Below are 20080 nucleotides of genomic sequence, written 5' to 3'. Positions count from 1 at the left end.
AAGGGGGAGGGGAGTTGCTTGCGCCCTAAAGGAGGAGTTATTCAGATTCATTGCAGTGGGCGGCGGCTGCAAAACGCACCATTCTTCTTGTTTTTGCTCTGCAAAGCAGCCTTTTCAAGGGTTGGCTTGGGTGACAAAATGTCTTGTGTAGGCGTGGGTTTGTCTCCCTCTCGCTCTCTCTCCCTAAGATGTGTCCGGCATAGGCCAGGGTGCCACTCGAGGCCCAAACCAATTCTGGTTATCGCTTCTCGGCCTTTTGGCTAAGATCAAGTGTAGTATCTGTTCTTATCAGTTTAATATCTGATACGTCCCCTATCTGGGGACCATATATTAAATGGATTTTTAGAACAGGGAGATGGAAAAAGAGCTTGCTCTGTCCACTCCACGCATTGACCTGGTATTGCAGTACCTCCAGGAACGGTGCACCCCTTCTTAACCCAGTTTCCAAAAGCAGAACTCGATTCACCTGATTCATATTAGCCCGATTAGCGAATTGAAATGAATTTTTATCTAACACACTTTTTACTTGCTTTATTCATCCAAATAGCAAACTCATCACCACTCAACTTCACCAACTCTGCTATGTCCCGTGCAGTATCTTGTTGTCAGTCTAATCTAGATCATGTGTAATTGAATGGAATAGATCCCTTTTGGACAAAGTGGAGTCAGATGCTGCAGTGACCACAGGTGTGAGAGGATCTACAATTGGCATCTGGTGTTATCTCTCTGCTTCCACTCCAAATAAAGTTACCTGTTGTTACCTGAACGTCAAATACTAAGAATGGGCGGCCTATGAAAGAATTAGTACTTTCATTAAGTATACTAAACCGGCTAATTGGGAATAGACAAACTGTAAAAAGCCCTCTGAGAAAGCCCCTCTCTAACCTTTGTTAGTAAGCTTTTCTGTAGCCTGCCTGTTGATGTATTTTCGGTTTGAACAGTGCACAACATGAAGAGACGGAACACTGGCGGCTTGTCACAATGCCCCCCGATGACATCACAATAGCGCTGCTGCCTAGAAAACAAGCTGCGCAGAAGAAGTTGTTCTTTGGGTGGGAGGGTGGGCTAGTGGAAGGAGGGGGCAATCTCTTTTTTTCCCGGGTGGTAGGGGGATGACAGGAGAAGGGAAGCGGGTGGTGAGAAAGGTACAGAGGGCAGGGTTTGGGGGCTGGGAAGGAAAGGGAAAAGATTAGGGTTTGGGGATGATGAAAGGGCTTTCTACGGGTAAGGATGGCAAAGGGTGGCAGTGACGGAAAGTCAGGCAACCTGTCCTGTCCGTCTTTTTGTATCGTGAATTGGAAAGACTGCAAGGGGGAGGGGAGTTGCTTGCGCCCTAAAGGAGGAGTTATTCAGATTCATTGCAGTGGGCGGCGGCTGCAAAACGCACCATTCTTCTTGTTTTTGCTCTGCAAAGCAGCCTTTTCAAGGGTTGGCTTGGGTGACAAAATGTCTTGTGTAGGCGTGGGTTTGTCTCCCTCTCGCTCTCTCTCCCTAAGATGTGTCCGGCATAGGCCAGGGTGCCACTCGAGGCCCAAACCAATTCTGGTTATCGCTTCTCGGCCTTTTGGCTAAGATCAAGTGTAGTATCTGTTCTTATCAGTTTAATATCTGATACGTCCCCTATCTGGGGACCATATATTAAATGGATTTTTAGAACAGGGAGATGGAAAAAGAGCTTGCTCTGTCCACTCCACGCATTGACCTGGTATTGCAGTACCTCCAGGAACGGTGCACCCCTTCTTAACCCAGTTTCCAAAAGCAGAACTCGATTCACCTGATTCATATTAGCCCGATTAGCGAATTGAAATGAATTTTTATCTAACACACTTTTTACTTGCTTTATTCATCCAAATAGCAAACTCATCACCACTCAACTTCACCAACTCTGCTATGTCCCGTGCAGTATCTTGTTGTCAGTCTAATCTAGATCATGTGTAATTGAATGGAATAGATCCCTTTTGGACAAAGTGGAGTCAGATGCTGCAGTGACCACAGGTGTGAGAGGATCTACAATTGGCATCTGGTGTTATCTCTCTGCTTCCACTCCAAATAAAGTTACCTGTTGTTACCTGAACGTCAAATACTAAGAATGGGCGGCCTATGAAAGAATTAGTACTTTCATTAAGTATACTAAACCGGCTAATTGGGAATAGACAAACTGTAAAAAGCCCTCTGAGAAAGCCCCTCTCTAACCTTTGTTAGTAAGCTTTTCTGTAGCCTGCCTGTTGATGTATTTTCGGTTTGAACAGTGCACAACATGAAGAGACGGAACACTGGCGGCTTGTCACAATGCCCCCCGATGACATCACAATAGCGCTGCTGCCTAGAAAACAAGCTGCGCAGAAGAAGTTGTTCTTTGGGTGGGAGGGTGGGCTAGTGGAAGGAGGGGGCAATCTCTTTTTTTCCCGGGTGGTAGGGGGATGACAGGAGAAGGGAAGCGGGTGGTGAGAAAGGTACAGAGGGCAGGGTTTGGGGGCTGGGAAGGAAAGGGAAAAGATTAGGGTTTGGGGATGATGAAAGGGCTTTCTACGGGTAAGGATGGCAAAGGGTGGCAGTGACGGAAAGTCAGGCAACCTGTCCTGTCCGTCTTTTTGTATCGTGAATTGGAAAGACTGCAAGGGGGAGGGGAGTTGCTTGCGCCCTAAAGGAGGAGTTATTCAGATTCATTGCAGTGGGCGGCGGCTGCAAAACGCACCATTCTTCTTGTTTTTGCTCTGCAAAGCAGCCTTTTCAAGGGTTGGCTTGGGTGACAAAATGTCTTGTGTAGGCGTGGGTTTGTCTCCCTCTCGCTCTCTCTCCCTAAGATGTGTCCGGCATAGGCCAGGGTGCCACTCGAGGCCCAAACCAATTCTGGTTATCGCTTCTCGGCCTTTTGGCTAAGATCAAGTGTAGTATCTGTTCTTATCAGTTTAATATCTGATACGTCCCCTATCTGGGGACCATATATTAAATGGATTTTTAGAACAGGGAGATGGAAAAAGAGCTTGCTCTGTCCACTCCACGCATTGACCTGGTATTGCAGTACCTCCAGGAACGGTGCACCCCTTCTTAACCCAGTTTCCAAAAGCAGAACTCGATTCACCTGATTCATATTAGCCCGATTAGCGAATTGAAATGAATTTTTATCTAACACACTTTTTACTTGCTTTATTCATCCAAATAGCAAACTCATCACCACTCAACTTCACCAACTCTGCTATGTCCCGTGCAGTATCTTGTTGTCAGTCTAATCTAGATCATGTGTAATTGAATGGAATAGATCCCTTTTGGACAAAGTGGAGTCAGATGCTGCAGTGACCACAGGTGTGAGAGGATCTACAATTGGCATCTGGTGTTATCTCTCTGCTTCCACTCCAAATAAAGTTACCTGTTGTTACCTGAACGTCAAATACTAAGAATGGGCGGCCTATGAAAGAATTAGTACTTTCATTAAGTATACTAAACCGGCTAATTGGGAATAGACAAACTGTAAAAAGCCCTCTGAGAAAGCCCCTCTCTAACCTTTGTTAGTAAGCTTTTCTGTAGCCTGCCTGTTGATGTATTTTCGGTTTGAACAGTGCACAACATGAAGAGACGGAACACTGGCGGCTTGTCACAATGCCCCCCGATGACATCACAATAGCGCTGCTGCCTAGAAAACAAGCTGCGCAGAAGAAGTTGTTCTTTGGGTGGGAGGGTGGGCTAGTGGAAGGAGGGGGCAATCTCTTTTTTTCCCGGGTGGTAGGGGGATGACAGGAGAAGGGAAGCGGGTGGTGAGAAAGGTACAGAGGGCAGGGTTTGGGGGCTGGGAAGGAAAGGGAAAAGATTAGGGTTTGGGGATGATGAAAGGGCTTTCTACGGGTAAGGATGGCAAAGGGTGGCAGTGACGGAAAGTCAGGCAACCTGTCCTGTCCGTCTTTTTGTATCGTGAATTGGAAAGACTGCAAGGGGGAGGGGAGTTGCTTGCGCCCTAAAGGAGGAGTTATTCAGATTCATTGCAGTGGGCGGCGGCTGCAAAACGCACCATTCTTCTTGTTTTTGCTCTGCAAAGCAGCCTTTTCAAGGGTTGGCTTGGGTGACAAAATGTCTTGTGTAGGCGTGGGTTTGTCTCCCTCTCGCTCTCTCTCCCTAAGATGTGTCCGGCATAGGCCAGGGTGCCACTCGAGGCCCAAACCAATTCTGGTTATCGCTTCTCGGCCTTTTGGCTAAGATCAAGTGTAGTATCTGTTCTTATCAGTTTAATATCTGATACGTCCCCTATCTGGGGACCATATATTAAATGGATTTTTAGAACAGGGAGATGGAAAAAGAGCTTGCTCTGTCCACTCCACGCATTGACCTGGTATTGCAGTACCTCCAGGAACGGTGCACCCCTTCTTAACCCAGTTTCCAAAAGCAGAACTCGATTCACCTGATTCATATTAGCCCGATTAGCGAATTGAAATGAATTTTTATCTAACACACTTTTTACTTGCTTTATTCATCCAAATAGCAAACTCATCACCACTCAACTTCACCAACTCTGCTATGTCCCGTGCAGTATCTTGTTGTCAGTCTAATCTAGATCATGTGTAATTGAATGGAATAGATCCCTTTTGGACAAAGTGGAGTCAGATGCTGCAGTGACCACAGGTGTGAGAGGATCTACAATTGGCATCTGGTGTTATCTCTCTGCTTCCACTCCAAATAAAGTTACCTGTTGTTACCTGAACGTCAAATACTAAGAATGGGCGGCCTATGAAAGAATTAGTACTTTCATTAAGTATACTAAACCGGCTAATTGGGAATAGACAAACTGTAAAAAGCCCTCTGAGAAAGCCCCTCTCTAACCTTTGTTAGTAAGCTTTTCTGTAGCCTGCCTGTTGATGTATTTTCGGTTTGAACAGTGCACAACATGAAGAGACGGAACACTGGCGGCTTGTCACAATGCCCCCCGATGACATCACAATAGCGCTGCTGCCTAGAAAACAAGCTGCGCAGAAGAAGTTGTTCTTTGGGTGGGAGGGTGGGCTAGTGGAAGGAGGGGGCAATCTCTTTTTTTCCCGGGTGGTAGGGGGATGACAGGAGAAGGGAAGCGGGTGGTGAGAAAGGTACAGAGGGCAGGGTTTGGGGGCTGGGAAGGAAAGGGAAAAGATTAGGGTTTGGGGATGATGAAAGGGCTTTCTACGGGTAAGGATGGCAAAGGGTGGCAGTGACGGAAAGTCAGGCAACCTGTCCTGTCCGTCTTTTTGTATCGTGAATTGGAAAGACTGCAAGGGGGAGGGGAGTTGCTTGCGCCCTAAAGGAGGAGTTATTCAGATTCATTGCAGTGGGCGGCGGCTGCAAAACGCACCATTCTTCTTGTTTTTGCTCTGCAAAGCAGCCTTTTCAAGGGTTGGCTTGGGTGACAAAATGTCTTGTGTAGGCGTGGGTTTGTCTCCCTCTCGCTCTCTCTCCCTAAGATGTGTCCGGCATAGGCCAGGGTGCCACTTGAGGCCCAAACCAATTCTGGTTATCGCTTCTCGGCCTTTTGGCTAAGATCAAGTGTAGTATCTGTTCTTATCAGTTTAATATCTGATACGTCCCCTATCTGGGGACCATATATTAAATGGATTTTTAGAACAGGGAGATGGAAAAAGAGCTTGCTCTGTCCACTCCACGCATTGACCTGGTATTGCAGTACCTCCAGGAACGGTGCACCCCTTCTTAACCCAGTTTCCAAAAGCAGAACTCGATTCACCTGATTCATATTAGCCCGATTAGCGAATTGAAATGAATTTTTATCTAACACACTTTTTACTTGCTTTATTCATCCAAATAGCAAACTCATCACCACTCAACTTCACCAACTCTGCTATGTCCCGTGCAGTATCTTGTTGTCAGTCTAATCTAGATCATGTGTAATTGAATGGAATAGATCCCTTTTGGACAAAGTGGAGTCAGATGCTGCAGTGACCACAGGTGTGAGAGGATCTACAATTGGCATCTGGTGTTATCTCTCTGCTTCCACTCCAAATAAAGTTACCTGTTGTTACCTGAACGTCAAATACTAAGAATGGGCGGCCTATGAAAGAATTAGTACTTTCATTAAGTATACTAAACCGGCTAATTGGGAATAGACAAACTGTAAAAAGCCCTCTGAGAAAGCCCCTCTCTAACCTTTGTTAGTAAGCTTTTCTGTAGCCTGCCTGTTGATGTATTTTCGGTTTGAACAGTGCACAACATGAAGAGACGGAACACTGGCGGCTTGTCACAATGCCCCCCGATGACATCACAATAGCGCTGCTGCCTAGAAAACAAGCTGCGCAGAAGAAGTTGTTCTTTGGGTGGGAGGGTGGGCTAGTGGAAGGAGGGGGCAATCTCTTTTTTTCCCGGGTGGTAGGGGGATGACAGGAGAAGGGAAGCGGGTGGTGAGAAAGGTACAGAGGGCAGGGTTTGGGGGCTGGGAAGGAAAGGGAAAAGATTAGGGTTTGGGGATGATGAAAGGGCTTTCTACGGGTAAGGATGGCAAAGGGTGGCAGTGACGGAAAGTCAGGCAACCTGTCCTGTCCGTCTTTTTGTATCGTGAATTGGAAAGACTGCAAGGGGGAGGGGAGTTGCTTGCGCCCTAAAGGAGGAGTTATTCAGATTCATTGCAGTGGGCGGCGGCTGCAAAACGCACCATTCTTCTTGTTTTTGCTCTGCAAAGCAGCCTTTTCAAGGGTTGGCTTGGGTGACAAAATGTCTTGTGTAGGCGTGGGTTTGTCTCCCTCTCGCTCTCTCTCCCTAAGATGTGTCCGGCATAGGCCAGGGTGCCACTCGAGGCCCAAACCAATTCTGGTTATCGCTTCTCGGCCTTTTGGCTAAGATCAAGTGTAGTATCTGTTCTTATCAGTTTAATATCTGATACGTCCCCTATCTGGGGACCATATATTAAATGGATTTTTAGAACAGGGAGATGGAAAAAGAGCTTGCTCTGTCCACTCCACGCATTGACCTGGTATTGCAGTACCTCCAGGAACGGTGCACCCCTTCTTAACCCAGTTTCCAAAAGCAGAACTCGATTCACCTGATTCATATTAGCCCGATTAGCGAATTGAAATGAATTTTTATCTAACACACTTTTTACTTGCTTTATTCATCCAAATAGCAAACTCATCACCACTCAACTTCACCAACTCTGCTATGTCCCGTGCAGTATCTTGTTGTCAGTCTAATCTAGATCATGTGTAATTGAATGGAATAGATCCCTTTTGGACAAAGTGGAGTCAGATGCTGCAGTGACCACAGGTGTGAGAGGATCTACAATTGGCATCTGGTGTTATCTCTCTGCTTCCACTCCAAATAAAGTTACCTGTTGTTACCTGAACGTCAAATACTAAGAATGGGCGGCCTATGAAAGAATTAGTACTTTCATTAAGTATACTAAACCGGCTAATTGGGAATAGACAAACTGTAAAAAGCCCTCTGAGAAAGCCCCTCTCTAACCTTTGTTAGTAAGCTTTTCTGTAGCCTGCCTGTTGATGTATTTTCGGTTTGAACAGTGCACAACATGAAGAGACGGAACACTGGCGGCTTGTCACAATGCCCCCCGATGACATCACAATAGCGCTGCTGCCTAGAAAACAAGCTGCGCAGAAGAAGTTGTTCTTTGGGTGGGAGGGTGGGCTAGTGGAAGGAGGGGGCAATCTCTTTTTTTCCCGGGTGGTAGGGGGATGACAGGAGAAGGGAAGCGGGTGGTGAGAAAGGTACAGAGGGCAGGGTTTGGGGGCTGGGAAGGAAAGGGAAAAGATTAGGGTTTGGGGATGATGAAAGGGCTTTCTACGGGTAAGGATGGCAAAGGGTGGCAGTGACGGAAAGTCAGGCAACCTGTCCTGTCCGTCTTTTTGTATCGTGAATTGGAAAGACTGCAAGGGGGAGGGGAGTTGCTTGCGCCCTAAAGGAGGAGTTATTCAGATTCATTGCAGTGGGCGGCGGCTGCAAAACGCACCATTCTTCTTGTTTTTGCTCTGCAAAGCAGCCTTTTCAAGGGTTGGCTTGGGTGACAAAATGTCTTGTGTAGGCGTGGGTTTGTCTCCCTCTCGCTCTCTCTCCCTAAGATGTGTCCGGCATAGGCCAGGGTGCCACTCGAGGCCCAAACCAATTCTGGTTATCGCTTCTCGGCCTTTTGGCTAAGATCAAGTGTAGTATCTGTTCTTATCAGTTTAATATCTGATACGTCCCCTATCTGGGGACCATATATTAAATGGATTTTTAGAACAGGGAGATGGAAAAAGAGCTTGCTCTGTCCACTCCACGCATTGACCTGGTATTGCAGTACCTCCAGGAACGGTGCACCCCTTCTTAACCCAGTTTCCAAAAGCAGAACTCGATTCACCTGATTCATATTAGCCCGATTAGCGAATTGAAATGAATTTTTATCTAACACACTTTTTACTTGCTTTATTCATCCAAATAGCAAACTCATCACCACTCAACTTCACCAACTCTGCTATGTCCCGTGCAGTATCTTGTTGTCAGTCTAATCTAGATCATGTGTAATTGAATGGAATAGATCCCTTTTGGACAAAGTGGAGTCAGATGCTGCAGTGACCACAGGTGTGAGAGGATCTACAATTGGCATCTGGTGTTATCTCTCTGCTTCCACTCCAAATAAAGTTACCTGTTGTTACCTGAACGTCAAATACTAAGAATGGGCGGCCTATGAAAGAATTAGTACTTTCATTAAGTATACTAAACCGGCTAATTGGGAATAGACAAACTGTAAAAAGCCCTCTGAGAAAGCCCCTCTCTAACCTTTGTTAGTAAGCTTTTCTGTAGCCTGCCTGTTGATGTATTTTCGGTTTGAACAGTGCACAACATGAAGAGACGGAACACTGGCGGCTTGTCACAATGCCCCCCGATGACATCACAATAGCGCTGCTGCCTAGAAAACAAGCTGCGCAGAAGAAGTTGTTCTTTGGGTGGGAGGGTGGGCTAGTGGAAGGAGGGGGCAATCTCTTTTTTTCCCGGGTGGTAGGGGGATGACAGGAGAAGGGAAGCGGGTGGTGAGAAAGGTACAAAGGCAGGGTTTGGGGGCTGGGAAGGAAAGGGAAAAGATTAGGGTTTGGGGATGATGAAAGGGCTTTCTACGGGTAAGGATGGCAAAGGGTGGCAGTGACGGAAAGTCAGGCAACCTGTCCTGTCCGTCTTTTTGTATCGTGAATTGGAAAGACTGCAAGGGGGAGGGGAGTTGCTTGCGCCCTAAAGGAGGAGTTATACAGATTCATTGCAGTGGGGGGCGGCGGCTGCAAAACGCACCATTCTTCTTGTTTTTGCTCTGCAAAGCAGCCTTTTCAAGGGTTGGCTTGGGTGACAAAATGTCTTCTGTAGGCGTGGGTTTGTCTCCCTCTCGCTCTCTCTCCCTAAGATGTGTCCGGCATAGGCCAGGGTGCCACTCGAGGCCCAAACCAATTCTGGTTATCGCTTCTCGGCCTTTTGGCTAAGATCAAGTGTAGTGTTGTTCGAAGAGGTGGTTTAAGCTCCAGGCCACCTTAGTACAATGATACAATGCACACTGGAAGGTTGCGCTTGCTAGTACTCTGGGTGGATAGTATATTCATCTAGTGGAAAACATGGCCCTACCAGGATCGAGGCTATTAGACTGAGTAAGGATGGGGGGCTATGGTACAACGTGCCCCAGGACTGACGACCCTGGAGTGAGTCTGAGCTTGCTGGCTTGGGACCCCGGCAAGCCTTGGCCTCTGTAGCACACCGTATCTTGCCTTTTCATACTTTTTGAGCATATTACCCTATCCCGGCCTTCTGGCTAGGAAGGGAAATTTTTATAATCCCGGTCGGAGGTCTGGTCAGCTTTGGGCTGAGAAACTAACACCCGGTTGGAGGTCCGGGTCAGCTTCGGCTGAGAAACCAACACCCGGTTGGAGGTCTGGGTCAGCTTCGGCTGAGAAACCAACACCCGGTTGGAGGTCCGGTTAGCCTTGGGCTGAGAAACCAACACCGGTTGACGGTCCGGGCAGTTTCGGCTGCGAAACCAACAACTAGTAGCTCTCTACTCCACTTGGGTAAGATGCCTGGGTGGACGCTGGGAGCAACGACAAGGCTCAACCAGGCTTCGGCTTGGGGGAGCACCGAAGATCCCTGACCCTTGCTGTGGCCTTCTGGCTCGAAGGGACGGGGTTGATTTTTGGGGACCCTCTCCTCACGGTGGGGTCCACACGAATCCTAGCCTTTGCACTGTTTTTGGTGTGACTTCGGTCATGCATTTTTTGTGGTGCTTTGGAAAGCTTCATTAAATCAAATCTGTTCTTATCAGTTTAATATCTGATACGTCCCCTATCTGGGGACCATATATTAAATGGATTTTTAGAACAGGGAGATGGAAAAAGAGCTTGCTCTGTCCACTCCACGCATTGACCTGGTATTGCAGTACCTCCAGGAACGGTGCACCCCTTCTTAACCCAGTTTCCAAAAGCAGAACTCGATTCACCTGATTCATATTAGCCCGATTAGCGAATTGAAATGAATTTTTATCTAACACACTTTTTACTTGCTTTATTCATCCAAATAGCAAACTCATCACCACTCAACTTCACCAACTCTGCTATGTCCCGTGCAGTATCTTGTTGTCAGTCTAATCTAGATCATGTGTAATTGAATGGAATAGATCCCTTTTGGACAAAGTGGAGTCAGATGCTGCAGTGACCACAGGTGTGAGAGGATCTACAATTGGCATCTGGTGTTATCTCTCTGCTTCCACTCCAAATAAAGTTACCTGTTGTTACCTGAACGTCAAATACTAAGAATGGGCGGCCTATGAAAGAATTAGTACTTTCATTAAGTATACTAAACCGGCTAATTGGGAATAGACAAACTGTAAAAAGCCCTCTGAGAAAGCCCCTCTCTAACCTTTGTTAGTAAGCTTTTCTGTAGCCTGCCTGTTGATGTATTTTCGGTTTGAACAGTGCACAACATGAAGAGACGGAACACTGGCGGCTTGTCACAATGCCCCCCGATGACATCACAATAGCGCTGCTGCCTAGAAAACAAGCTGCGCAGAAGAAGTTGTTCTTTGGGTGGGAGGGTGGGCTAGTGGAAGGAGGGGGCAATCTCTTTTTTTCCCGGGTGGTAGGGGGATGACAGGAGAAGGGAAGCGGGTGGTGAGAAAGGTACAGAGGGCAGGGTTTGGGGGCTGGGAAGGAAAGGGAAAAGATTAGGGTTTGGGGATGATGAAAGGGCTTTCTACGGGTAAGGATGGCAAAGGGTGGCAGTGACGGAAAGTCAGGCAACCTGTCCTGTCCGTCTTTTTGTATCGTGAATTGGAAAGACTGCAAGGGGGAGGGGAGTTGCTTGCGCCCTAAAGGAGGAGTTATTCAGATTCATTGCAGTGGGCGGCGGCTGCAAAACGCACCATTCTTCTTGTTTTTGCTCTGCAAAGCAGCCTTTTCAAGGGTTGGCTTGGGTGACAAAATGTCTTGTGTAGGCGTGGGTTTGTCTCCCTCTCGCTCTCTCTCCCTAAGATGTGTCCGGCATAGGCCAGGGTGCCACTCGAGGCCCAAACCAATTCTGGTTATCGCTTCTCGGCCTTTTGGCTAAGATCAAGTGTAGTATCTGTTCTTATCAGTTTAATATCTGATACGTCCCCTATCTGGGGACCATATATTTAATGGATTTTTAGAACAGGGAGATGGAAAAAGAGCTTGCTCTGTCCACTCCACGCATTGACCTGGTATTGCAGTACCTCCAGGAACGGTGCACCCCTTCTTAACCCAGTTTCCAAAAGCAGAACTCGATTCACCTGATTCATATTAGCCCGATTAGCGAATTGAAATGAATTTTTATCTAACACACTTTTTACTTGCTTTATTCATCCAAATAGCAAACTCATCACCACTCAACTTCACCAACTCTGCTATGTCCCGTGCAGTATCTTGTTGTCAGTCTAATCTAGATCATGTGTAATTGAATGGAATAGATCCCTTTTGGACAAAGTGGAGTCAGATGCTGCAGTGACCACAGGTGTGAGAGGATCTACAATTGGCATCTGGTGTTATCTCTCTGCTTCCACTCCAAATAAAGTTACCTGTTGTTACCTGAACGTCAAATACTAAGAATGGGCGGCCTATGAAAGAATTAGTACTTTCATTAAGTATACTAAACCGGCTAATTGGGAATAGACAAACTGTAAAAAGCCCTCTGAGAAAGCCCCTCTCTAACCTTTGTTAGTAAGCTTTTCTGTAGCCTGCCTGTTGATGTATTTTCGGTTTGAACAGTGCACAACATGAAGAGACGGAACACTGGCGGCTTGTCACAATGCCCCCCGATGACATCACAATAGCGCTGCTGCCTAGAAAACAAGCTGCGCAGAAGAAGTTGTTCTTTGGGTGGGAGGGTGGGCTAGTGGAAGGAGGGGGCAATCTCTTTTTTTCCCGGGTGGTAGGGGGATGACAGGAGAAGGGAAGCGGGTGGTGAGAAAGGTACAGAGGGCAGGGTTTGGGGGCTGGGAAGGAAAGGGAAAAGATTAGGGTTTGGGGATGATGAAAGGGCTTTCTACGGGTAAGTATGGCAAAGGGTGGCAGTGACGGAAAGTCAGGCAACCTGTCCTGTCCGTCTTTTTGTATCGTGAATTGGAAAGACTGCAAGGGGGAGGGGAGTTGCTTGCGCCCTAAAGGAGGAGTTATTCAGATTCATTGCAGTGGGCGGCGGCTGCAAAACGCACCATTCTTCTTGTTTTTGCTCTGCAAAGCAGCCTTTTCAAGGGTTGGCTTGGGTGACAAAATGTCTTGTGTAGGCGTGGGTTTGTCTCCCTCTCGCTCTCTCTCCCTAAGATGTGTCCGGCATAGGCCAGGGTGCCACTCGAGGCCCAAACCAATTCTGGTTATCGCTTCTCGGCCTTTTGGCTAAGATCAAGTGTAGTATCTGTTCTTATCAGTTTAATATCTGATACGTCCCCTATCTGGGGACCATATATTAAATGGATTTTTAGAACAGGGAGATGGAAAAAGAGCTTGCTCTGTCCACTCCACGCATTGACCTGGTATTGCAGTACCTCCAGGAACGGTGCACCCCTTCTTAACCCAGTTTCCAAAAGCAGAACTCGATTCACCTGATTCATATTAGCCCGATTAGCGAATTGAAATGAATTTTTATCTAACACACTTTTTACTTGCTTTATTCATCCAAATAGCAAACTCATCACCACTCAACTTCACCAACTCTGCTATGTCCCGTGCAGTATCTTGTTGTCAGTCTAATCTAGATCATGTGTAATTGAATGGAATAGATCCCTTTTGGACAAAGTGGAGTCAGATGCTGCAGTGACCACAGGTGTGAGAGGATCTACAATTGGCATCTGGTGTTATCTCTCTGTTTCCACTCCAAATAAAGTTACCTGTTGTTACCTGAACGTCAAATACTAAGAATGGGCGGCCTATGAAAGAATTAGTACTTTCATTAAGTATACTAAACCGGCTAATTGGGAATAGACAAACTGTAAAAAGCCCTCTGAGAAAGCCCCTCTCTAACCTTTGTTAGTAAGCTTTTCTGTAGCCTGCCTGTTGATGTATTTTCGGTTTGAACAGTGCACAACATGAAGAGACGGAACACTGGCGGCTTGTCACAATGCCCCCCGATGACATCACAATAGCGCTGCTGCCTAGAAAACAAGCTGCGCAGAAGAAGTTGTTCTTTGGGTGGGAGGGTGGGCTAGTGGAAGGAGGGGGCAATCTCTTTTTTTCCCGGGTGGTAGGGGGATGACAGGAGAAGGGAAGCGGGTGGTGAGAAAGGTACAGAGGGCAGGGTTTGGGGGCTGGGAAGGAAAGGGAAAAGATTAGGGTTTGGGGATGATGAAAGGGCTTTCTACGGGTAAGGATGGCAAAGGGTGGCAGTGACGGAAAGTCAGGCAACCTGTCCTGTCCGTCTTTTTGTATCGTGAATTGGAAAGACTGCAAGGGGGAGGGGAGTTGCTTGCGCCCTAAAGGAGGAGTTATTCAGATTCATTGCAGTGGGCGGCGGCTGCAAAACGCACCATTCTTCTTGTTTTTGCTCTGCAAAGCAGCCTTTTCAAGGGTTGGCTTGGGTGACAAAATGTCTTGTGTAGGCGTGGGTTTGTCTCCCTCTCGCTCTCTCTCCCTAAGATGTGTCCGGCATAGGCCAGGGTGCCACTCGAGGCCCAAACCAATTCTGGTTATCGCTTCTCGGCCTTTTGGCTAAGATCAAGTGTAGTATCTGTTCTTATCAGTTTAATATCTGATACGTCCCCTATCTGGGGACCATATATTAAATGGATTTTTAGAACAGGGAGATGGAAAAAGAGCTTGCTCTGTCCACTCCACGCATTGACCTGGTATTGCAGTACCTCCAGGAACGGTGCACCCCTTCTTAACCCAGTTTCCAAAAGCAGAACTCGATTCACCTGATTCATATTAGCCCGATTAGCGAATTGAAATGAATTTTTATCTAACACACTTTTTACTTGCTTTATTCATCCAAATAGCAAACTCATCACCACTCAACTTCACCAACTCTGCTATGTCCCGTGCAGTATCTTGTTGTCAGTCTAATCTAGATCATGTGTAATTGAATGGAATAGATCCCTTTTGGACAAAGTGGAGTCAGATGCTGCAGTGACCACAGGTGTGAGAGGATCTACAATTGGCATCTGGTGTTATCTCTCTGCTTCCACTCCAAATAAAGTTACCTGTTGTTACCTGAACGTCAAATACTAAGAATGGGCGGCCTATGAAAGAATTAGTACTTTCATTAAGTATACTAAACCGGCTAATTGGGAATAGACAAACTGTAAAAAGCCCTCTGAGAAAGCCCCTCTCTAACCTTTGTTAGTAAGCTTTTCTGTAGCCTGCCTGTTGATGTATTTTCGGTTTGAACAGTGCACAACATGAAGAGACGGAACACTGGCGGCTTGTCACAATGCCCCCCGATGACATCACAATAGCGCTGCTGCCTAGAAAACAAGCTGCGCAGAAGAAGTTGTTCTTTGGGTGGGAGGGTGGGCTAGTGGAAGGAGGGGGCAATCTCTTTTTTTCCCGGGTGGTAGGGGGATGACAGGAGAAGGGAAGCGGGTGGTGAGAAAGGTACAGAGGGCAGGGTTTGGGGGCTGGGAAGGAAAGGGAAAAGATTAGGGTTTGGGGATGATGAAAGGGCTTTCTACGGGTAAGGATGGCAAAGGGTGGCAGTGACGGAAAGTCAGGCAACCTGTCCTGTCCGTCTTTTTGTATCGTGAATTGGAAAGACTGCAAGGGGGAGGGGAGTTGCTTGCGCCCTAAAGGAGGAGTTATTCAGATTCATTGCAGTGGGCGGCGGCTGCAAAACGCACCATTCTTCTTGTTTTTGCTCTGCAAAGCAGCCTTTTCAAGGGTTGGCTTGGGTGACAAAATGTCTTGTGTAGGCGTGGGTTTGTCTCCCTCTCGCTCTCTCTCCCTAAGATGTGTCCGGCATAGGCCAGGGTGCCACTCGAGGCCCAAACCAATTCTGGTTATCGCTTCTCGGCCTTTTGGCTAAGATCAAGTGTAGTATCTGTTCTTATCAGTTTAATATCTGATACGTCCCCTATCTGGGGACCATATATTAAATGGATTTTTAGAACAGGGAGATGGAAAAAGAGCTTGCTCTGTCCACTCCACGCATTGACCTGGTATTGCAGTACCTCCAGGAACGGTGCACCCCTTCTTAACCCAGTTTCCAAAAGCAGAACTCGATTCACCTGATTCATATTAGCCCGATTAGCGAATTGAAATGAATTTTTATCTAACACACTTTTTACTTGCTTTATTCATCCAAATAGCAAACTCATCACCACTCAACTTCACCAACTCTGCTATGTCCCGTGCAGTATCTTGTTGTCAGTCTAATCTAGATCATGTGTAATTGAATGGAATAGATCCCTTTTGGACAAAGTGGAGTCAGATGCTGCAGTGACCACAGGTGTGAGAGGATCTACAATTGGCATCTGGTGTTATCTCTCTGCTTCCACTCCAAATAAAGTTACCTGTTGTTACCTGAACGTCAAATACTAAGAATGGGCGGCCTATGAAAGAATTAGTACTTTCATTAAGTATACTAAACCGGCTAATTGGGAATAGACAAACTGTAAAAAGCCCTCTGAGAAAGCCCCTCTCTAACCTTTGTTAGTAAGCTTTTCTGTAGCCTGCCTGTTGATGTATTTTCGGTTTGAACAGTGCACAACATGAAGAGACGGAACACTGGCGGCTTGTCACAATGCCCCCCGATGACATCACAATAGCGCTGCTGCCTAGAAAACAAGCTGCGCAGAAGAAGTTGTTCTTTGGGTGGGAGGGTGGGCTAGTGGAAGGAGGGGGCAATCTCTTTTTTTCCCGGGTGGTAGGGGGATGACAGGAGAAGGGAAGCGGGTGGTGAGAAAGGTACAGAGGGCAGGGTTTGGGGGCTGGGAAGGAAAGGGAAAAGATTAGGGTTTGGGGATGATGAAAGGGCTTTCTACGGGTAAGGATGGCAAAGGGTGGCAGTGACGGAAAGTCAGGCAACCTGTCCTGTCCGTCTTTTTGTATCGTGAATTGGAAAGACTGCAAGGGGGAGGGGAGTTGCTTGCGCCCTAAAGGAGGAGTTATTCAGATTCATTGCAGTGGGCGGCGGCTGCAAAACGCACCATTCTTCTTGTTTTTGCTCTGCAAAGCAGCCTTTTCAAGGGTTGGCTTGGGTGACAAAATGTCTTGTGTAGGCGTGGGTTTGTCTCCCTCTCGCTCTCTCTCCCTAAGATGTGTCCGGCATAGGCCAGGGTGCCACTCGAGGCCCAAACCAATTCTGGTTATCGCTTCTCGGCCTTTTGGCTAAGATCAAGTGTAGTATCTGTTCTTATCAGTTTAATATCTGATACGTCCCCTATCTGGGGACCATATATTAAATGGATTTTTAGAACAGGGAGATGGAAAAAGAGCTTGCTCTGTCCACTCCACGCATTGACCTGGTATTGCAGTACCTCCAGGAACGGTGCACCCCTTCTTAACCCAGTTTCCAAAAGCAGAACTCGATTCACCTGATTCATATTAGCCCGATTAGCGAATTGAAATTAATTTTTATCTAACACACTTTTTACTTGCTTTATTCATCCAAATAGCAAACTCATCACCACTCAACTTCACCAACTCTGCTATGTCCCGTGCAGTATCTTGTTGTCAGTCTAATCTAGATCATGTGTAATTGAATGGAATAGATCCCTTTTGGACAAAGTGGAGTCAGATGCTGCAGTGACCACAGGTGTGAGAGGATCTACAATTGGCATCTGGTGTTATCTCTCTGCTTCCACTCCAAATAAAGTTACCTGTTGTTACCTGAACGTCAAATACTAAGAATGGGCGGCCTATGAAAGAATTAGTACTTTCATTAAGTATACTAAACCGGCTAATTGGGAATAGACAAACTGTAAAAAGCCCTCTGAGAAAGCCCCTCTCTAACCTTTGTTAGTAAGCTTTTCTGTAGCCTGCCTGTTGATGTATTTTCGGTTTGAACAGTGCACAACATGAAGAGACGGAACACTGGCGGCTTGTCACAATGCCCCCCGATGACATCACAATAGCGCTGCTGCCTAGAAAACAAGCTGCGCAGAAGAAGTTGTTCTTTGGGTGGGAGGGTGGGCTAGTGGAAGGAGGGGGCAATCTCTTTTTTTCCCGGGTGGTAGGGGGATGACAGGAGAAGGGAAGCGGGTGGTGAGAAAGGTACAGAGGGCAGGGTTTGGGGGCTGGGAAGGAAAGGGAAAAGATTAGGGTTTGGGGATGATGAAAGGGCTTTCTACGGGTAAGGATGGCAAAGGGTGGCAGTGACGGAAAGTCAGGCAACCTGTCCTGTCCGTCTTTTTGTATCGTGAATTGGAAAGACTGCAAGGGGGAGGGGAGTTGCTTGCGCCCTAAAGGAGGAGTTATTCAGATTCATTGCAGTGGGCGGCGGCTGCAAAACGCACCATTCTTCTTGTTTTTGCTCTGCAAAGCAGCCTTTTCAAGGGTTGGCTTGGGTGACAAAATGTCTTGTGTAGGCGTGGGTTTGTCTCCCTCTCGCTCTCTCTCCCTAAGATGTGTCCGGCATAGGCCAGGGTGCCACTCGAGGCCCAAACCAATTCTGGTTATCGCTTCTCGGCCTTTTGGCTAAGATCAAGTGTAGTATCTGTTCTTATCAGTTTAATATCTGATACGTCCCCTATCTGGGGACCATATATTAAATGGATTTTTAGAACAGGGAGATGGAAAAAGAGCTTGCTCTGTCCACTCCACGCATTGACCTGGTATTGCAGTACCTCCAGGAACGGTGCACCCCTTCTTAACCCAGTTTCCAAAAGCAGAACTCGATTCACCTGATTCATATTAGCCCGATTAGCGAATTGAAATGAATTTTTATCTAACACACTTTTTACTTGCTTTATTCATCCAAATAGCAAACTCATCACCACTCAACTTCACCAACTCTGCTATGTCCCGTGCAGTATCTTGTTGTCAGTCTAATCTAGATCATGTGTAATTGAATGGAATAGATCCCTTTTGGACAAAGTGGAGTCAGATGCTGCAGTGACCACAGGTGTGAGAGGATCTACAATTGGCATCTGGTGTTATCTCTCTGCTTCCACTCCAAATAAAGTTACCTGTTGTTACCTGAACGTCAAATACTAAGAATGGGCGGCCTATGAAAGAATTAGTACTTTCATTAAGTATACTAAACCGGCTAATTGGGAATAGACAAACTGTAAAAAGCCCTCTGAGAAAGCCCCTCTCTAACCTTTGTTAGTAAGCTTTTCTGTAGCCTGCCTGTTGATGTATTTTCGGTTTGAACAGTGCACAACATGAAGAGACGGAACACTGGCGGCTTGTCACAATGCCCCCCGATGACATCACAATAGCGCTGCTGCCTAGAAAACAAGCTGCGCAGAAGAAGTTGTTCTTTGGGTGGGAGGGTGGGCTAGTGGAAGGAGGGGGCAATCTCTTTTTTTCCCGGGTGGTAGGGGGATGACAGGAGAAGGGAAGCGGGTGGTGAGAAAGGTACAGAGGGCAGGGTTTGGGGGCTGGGAAGGAAAGGGAAAAGATTAGGGTTTGGGGATGATGAAAGGGCTTTCTACGGGTAAGGATGGCAAAGGGTGGCAGTGACGGAAAGTCAGGCAACCTGTCCTGTCCGTCTTTTTGTATCGTGAATTGGAAAGACTGCAAGGGGGAGGGGAGTTGCTTGCGCCCTAAAGGAGGAGTTATTCAGATTCATTGCAGTGGGCGGCGGCTGCAAAACGCACCATTCTTCTTGTTTTTGCTCTGCAAAGCAGCCTTTTCAAGGGTTGGCTTGGGTGACAAAATGTCTTGTGTAGGCGTGGGTTTGTCTCCCTCTCGCTCTCTCTCCCTAAGATGTGTCCGGCATAGGCCAGGGTGCCACTCGAGGCCCAAACCAATTCTGGTTATCGCTTCTCGGCCTTTTGGCTAAGATCAAGTGTAGTATCTGTTCTTATCAGTTTAATATCTGATACGTCCCCTATCTGGGGACCATATATTAAATGGATTTTTAGAACAGGGAGATGGAAAAAGAGCTTGCTCTGTCCACTCCACGCATTGACCTGGTATTGCAGTACCTCCAGGAACGGTGCACCCCTTCTTAACCCAGTTTCCAAAAGCAGAACTCGATTCACCTGATTCATATTAGCCCGATTAGCGAATTGAAATGAATTTTTATCTAACACACTTTTTACTTGCTTTATTCATCCAAATAGCAAACTCATCACCACTCAACTTCACCAACTCTGCTATGTCCCGTGCAGTATCTTGTTGTCAGTCTAATCTAGATCATGTGTAATTGAATGGAATAGATCCCTTTTGGACAAAGTGGAGTCAGATGCTGCAGTGACCACAGGTGTGAGAGGATCTACAATTGGCATCTGGTGTTATCTCTCTGCTTCCACTCCAAATAAAGTTACCTGTTGTTACCTGAACGTCAAATACTAAGAATGGGCGGCCTATGAAAGAATTAGTACTTTCATTAAGTATACTAAACCGGCTAATTGGGAATAGACAAACTGTAAAAAGCCCTCTGAGAAAGCCCCTCTCTAACCTTTGTTAGTAAGCTTTTCTGTAGCCTGCCTGTTGATGTATTTTCGGTTTGAACAGTGCACAACATGAAGAGACGGAAC

The 20080-nt window shown here is 46.8% G+C and overlaps 15 non-coding genes across 15 annotated transcripts; all 15 read left to right on the top strand.

Moving 5' to 3' along the window:
• The first annotated feature begins 240 nt into the window (after window positions 1–240).
• On the top strand, window positions 241–431 carry LOC142252256 (U2 spliceosomal RNA). Its single transcript, XR_012725642.1, has one exon. It is a non-coding gene; the product is annotated as a U2 spliceosomal RNA (small nuclear RNA).
• Window positions 432–1548: 1117 nt separating this feature from the next.
• On the top strand, window positions 1549–1739 carry LOC142252255 (U2 spliceosomal RNA). Its single transcript, XR_012725641.1, has one exon. It is a non-coding gene; the product is annotated as a U2 spliceosomal RNA (small nuclear RNA).
• A 1117-nt stretch (window positions 1740–2856) lies between these two features.
• LOC142252254 (U2 spliceosomal RNA) lies at window positions 2857–3047 on the top strand. The gene has a single exon (XR_012725640.1). It is a non-coding gene; the product is annotated as a U2 spliceosomal RNA (small nuclear RNA).
• A 1117-nt stretch (window positions 3048–4164) lies between these two features.
• LOC142252252 (U2 spliceosomal RNA) lies at window positions 4165–4355 on the top strand. The gene has a single exon (XR_012725639.1). It is a non-coding gene; the product is annotated as a U2 spliceosomal RNA (small nuclear RNA).
• A 1117-nt stretch (window positions 4356–5472) lies between these two features.
• Window positions 5473–5663, top strand: LOC142252251 (U2 spliceosomal RNA). Its single transcript, XR_012725638.1, has one exon. It is a non-coding gene; the product is annotated as a U2 spliceosomal RNA (small nuclear RNA).
• Window positions 5664–6780: 1117 nt separating this feature from the next.
• On the top strand, window positions 6781–6971 carry LOC142252250 (U2 spliceosomal RNA). Its single transcript, XR_012725637.1, has one exon. It is a non-coding gene; the product is annotated as a U2 spliceosomal RNA (small nuclear RNA).
• Window positions 6972–8088: 1117 nt separating this feature from the next.
• LOC142252249 (U2 spliceosomal RNA) lies at window positions 8089–8279 on the top strand. Its single transcript, XR_012725636.1, has one exon. It is a non-coding gene; the product is annotated as a U2 spliceosomal RNA (small nuclear RNA).
• A 1917-nt stretch (window positions 8280–10196) lies between these two features.
• On the top strand, window positions 10197–10391 carry LOC142253155 (U2 spliceosomal RNA). The gene has a single exon (XR_012726472.1). It is a non-coding gene; the product is annotated as a U2 spliceosomal RNA (small nuclear RNA).
• A 1117-nt stretch (window positions 10392–11508) lies between these two features.
• Window positions 11509–11699, top strand: LOC142252877 (U2 spliceosomal RNA). Its single transcript, XR_012726241.1, has one exon. It is a non-coding gene; the product is annotated as a U2 spliceosomal RNA (small nuclear RNA).
• A 1117-nt stretch (window positions 11700–12816) lies between these two features.
• Window positions 12817–13007, top strand: LOC142252248 (U2 spliceosomal RNA). Its single transcript, XR_012725635.1, has one exon. It is a non-coding gene; the product is annotated as a U2 spliceosomal RNA (small nuclear RNA).
• Window positions 13008–14124: 1117 nt separating this feature from the next.
• On the top strand, window positions 14125–14315 carry LOC142252246 (U2 spliceosomal RNA). The gene has a single exon (XR_012725633.1). It is a non-coding gene; the product is annotated as a U2 spliceosomal RNA (small nuclear RNA).
• A 1117-nt stretch (window positions 14316–15432) lies between these two features.
• Window positions 15433–15623, top strand: LOC142252245 (U2 spliceosomal RNA). The gene has a single exon (XR_012725632.1). It is a non-coding gene; the product is annotated as a U2 spliceosomal RNA (small nuclear RNA).
• A 1117-nt stretch (window positions 15624–16740) lies between these two features.
• LOC142252244 (U2 spliceosomal RNA) lies at window positions 16741–16931 on the top strand. Its single transcript, XR_012725631.1, has one exon. It is a non-coding gene; the product is annotated as a U2 spliceosomal RNA (small nuclear RNA).
• Window positions 16932–18048: 1117 nt separating this feature from the next.
• On the top strand, window positions 18049–18239 carry LOC142252243 (U2 spliceosomal RNA). Its single transcript, XR_012725630.1, has one exon. It is a non-coding gene; the product is annotated as a U2 spliceosomal RNA (small nuclear RNA).
• Window positions 18240–19356: 1117 nt separating this feature from the next.
• LOC142252242 (U2 spliceosomal RNA) lies at window positions 19357–19547 on the top strand. Its single transcript, XR_012725629.1, has one exon. It is a non-coding gene; the product is annotated as a U2 spliceosomal RNA (small nuclear RNA).
• The last annotated feature ends 533 nt before the right edge of the window (window positions 19548–20080 follow it).

The sequence above is a fragment of the Anomaloglossus baeobatrachus genome, chromosome 9 (genome assembly GCF_048569485.1).
Source record: "Anomaloglossus baeobatrachus isolate aAnoBae1 chromosome 9, aAnoBae1.hap1, whole genome shotgun sequence".
In the NCBI taxonomy this organism is placed as follows: Eukaryota; Metazoa; Chordata; class Amphibia; order Anura; family Aromobatidae; genus Anomaloglossus; species Anomaloglossus baeobatrachus.
The sequence above is the reverse complement of the archived record's forward strand: the minus strand, read 5'-3'. Positions and strand labels throughout refer to the sequence as shown.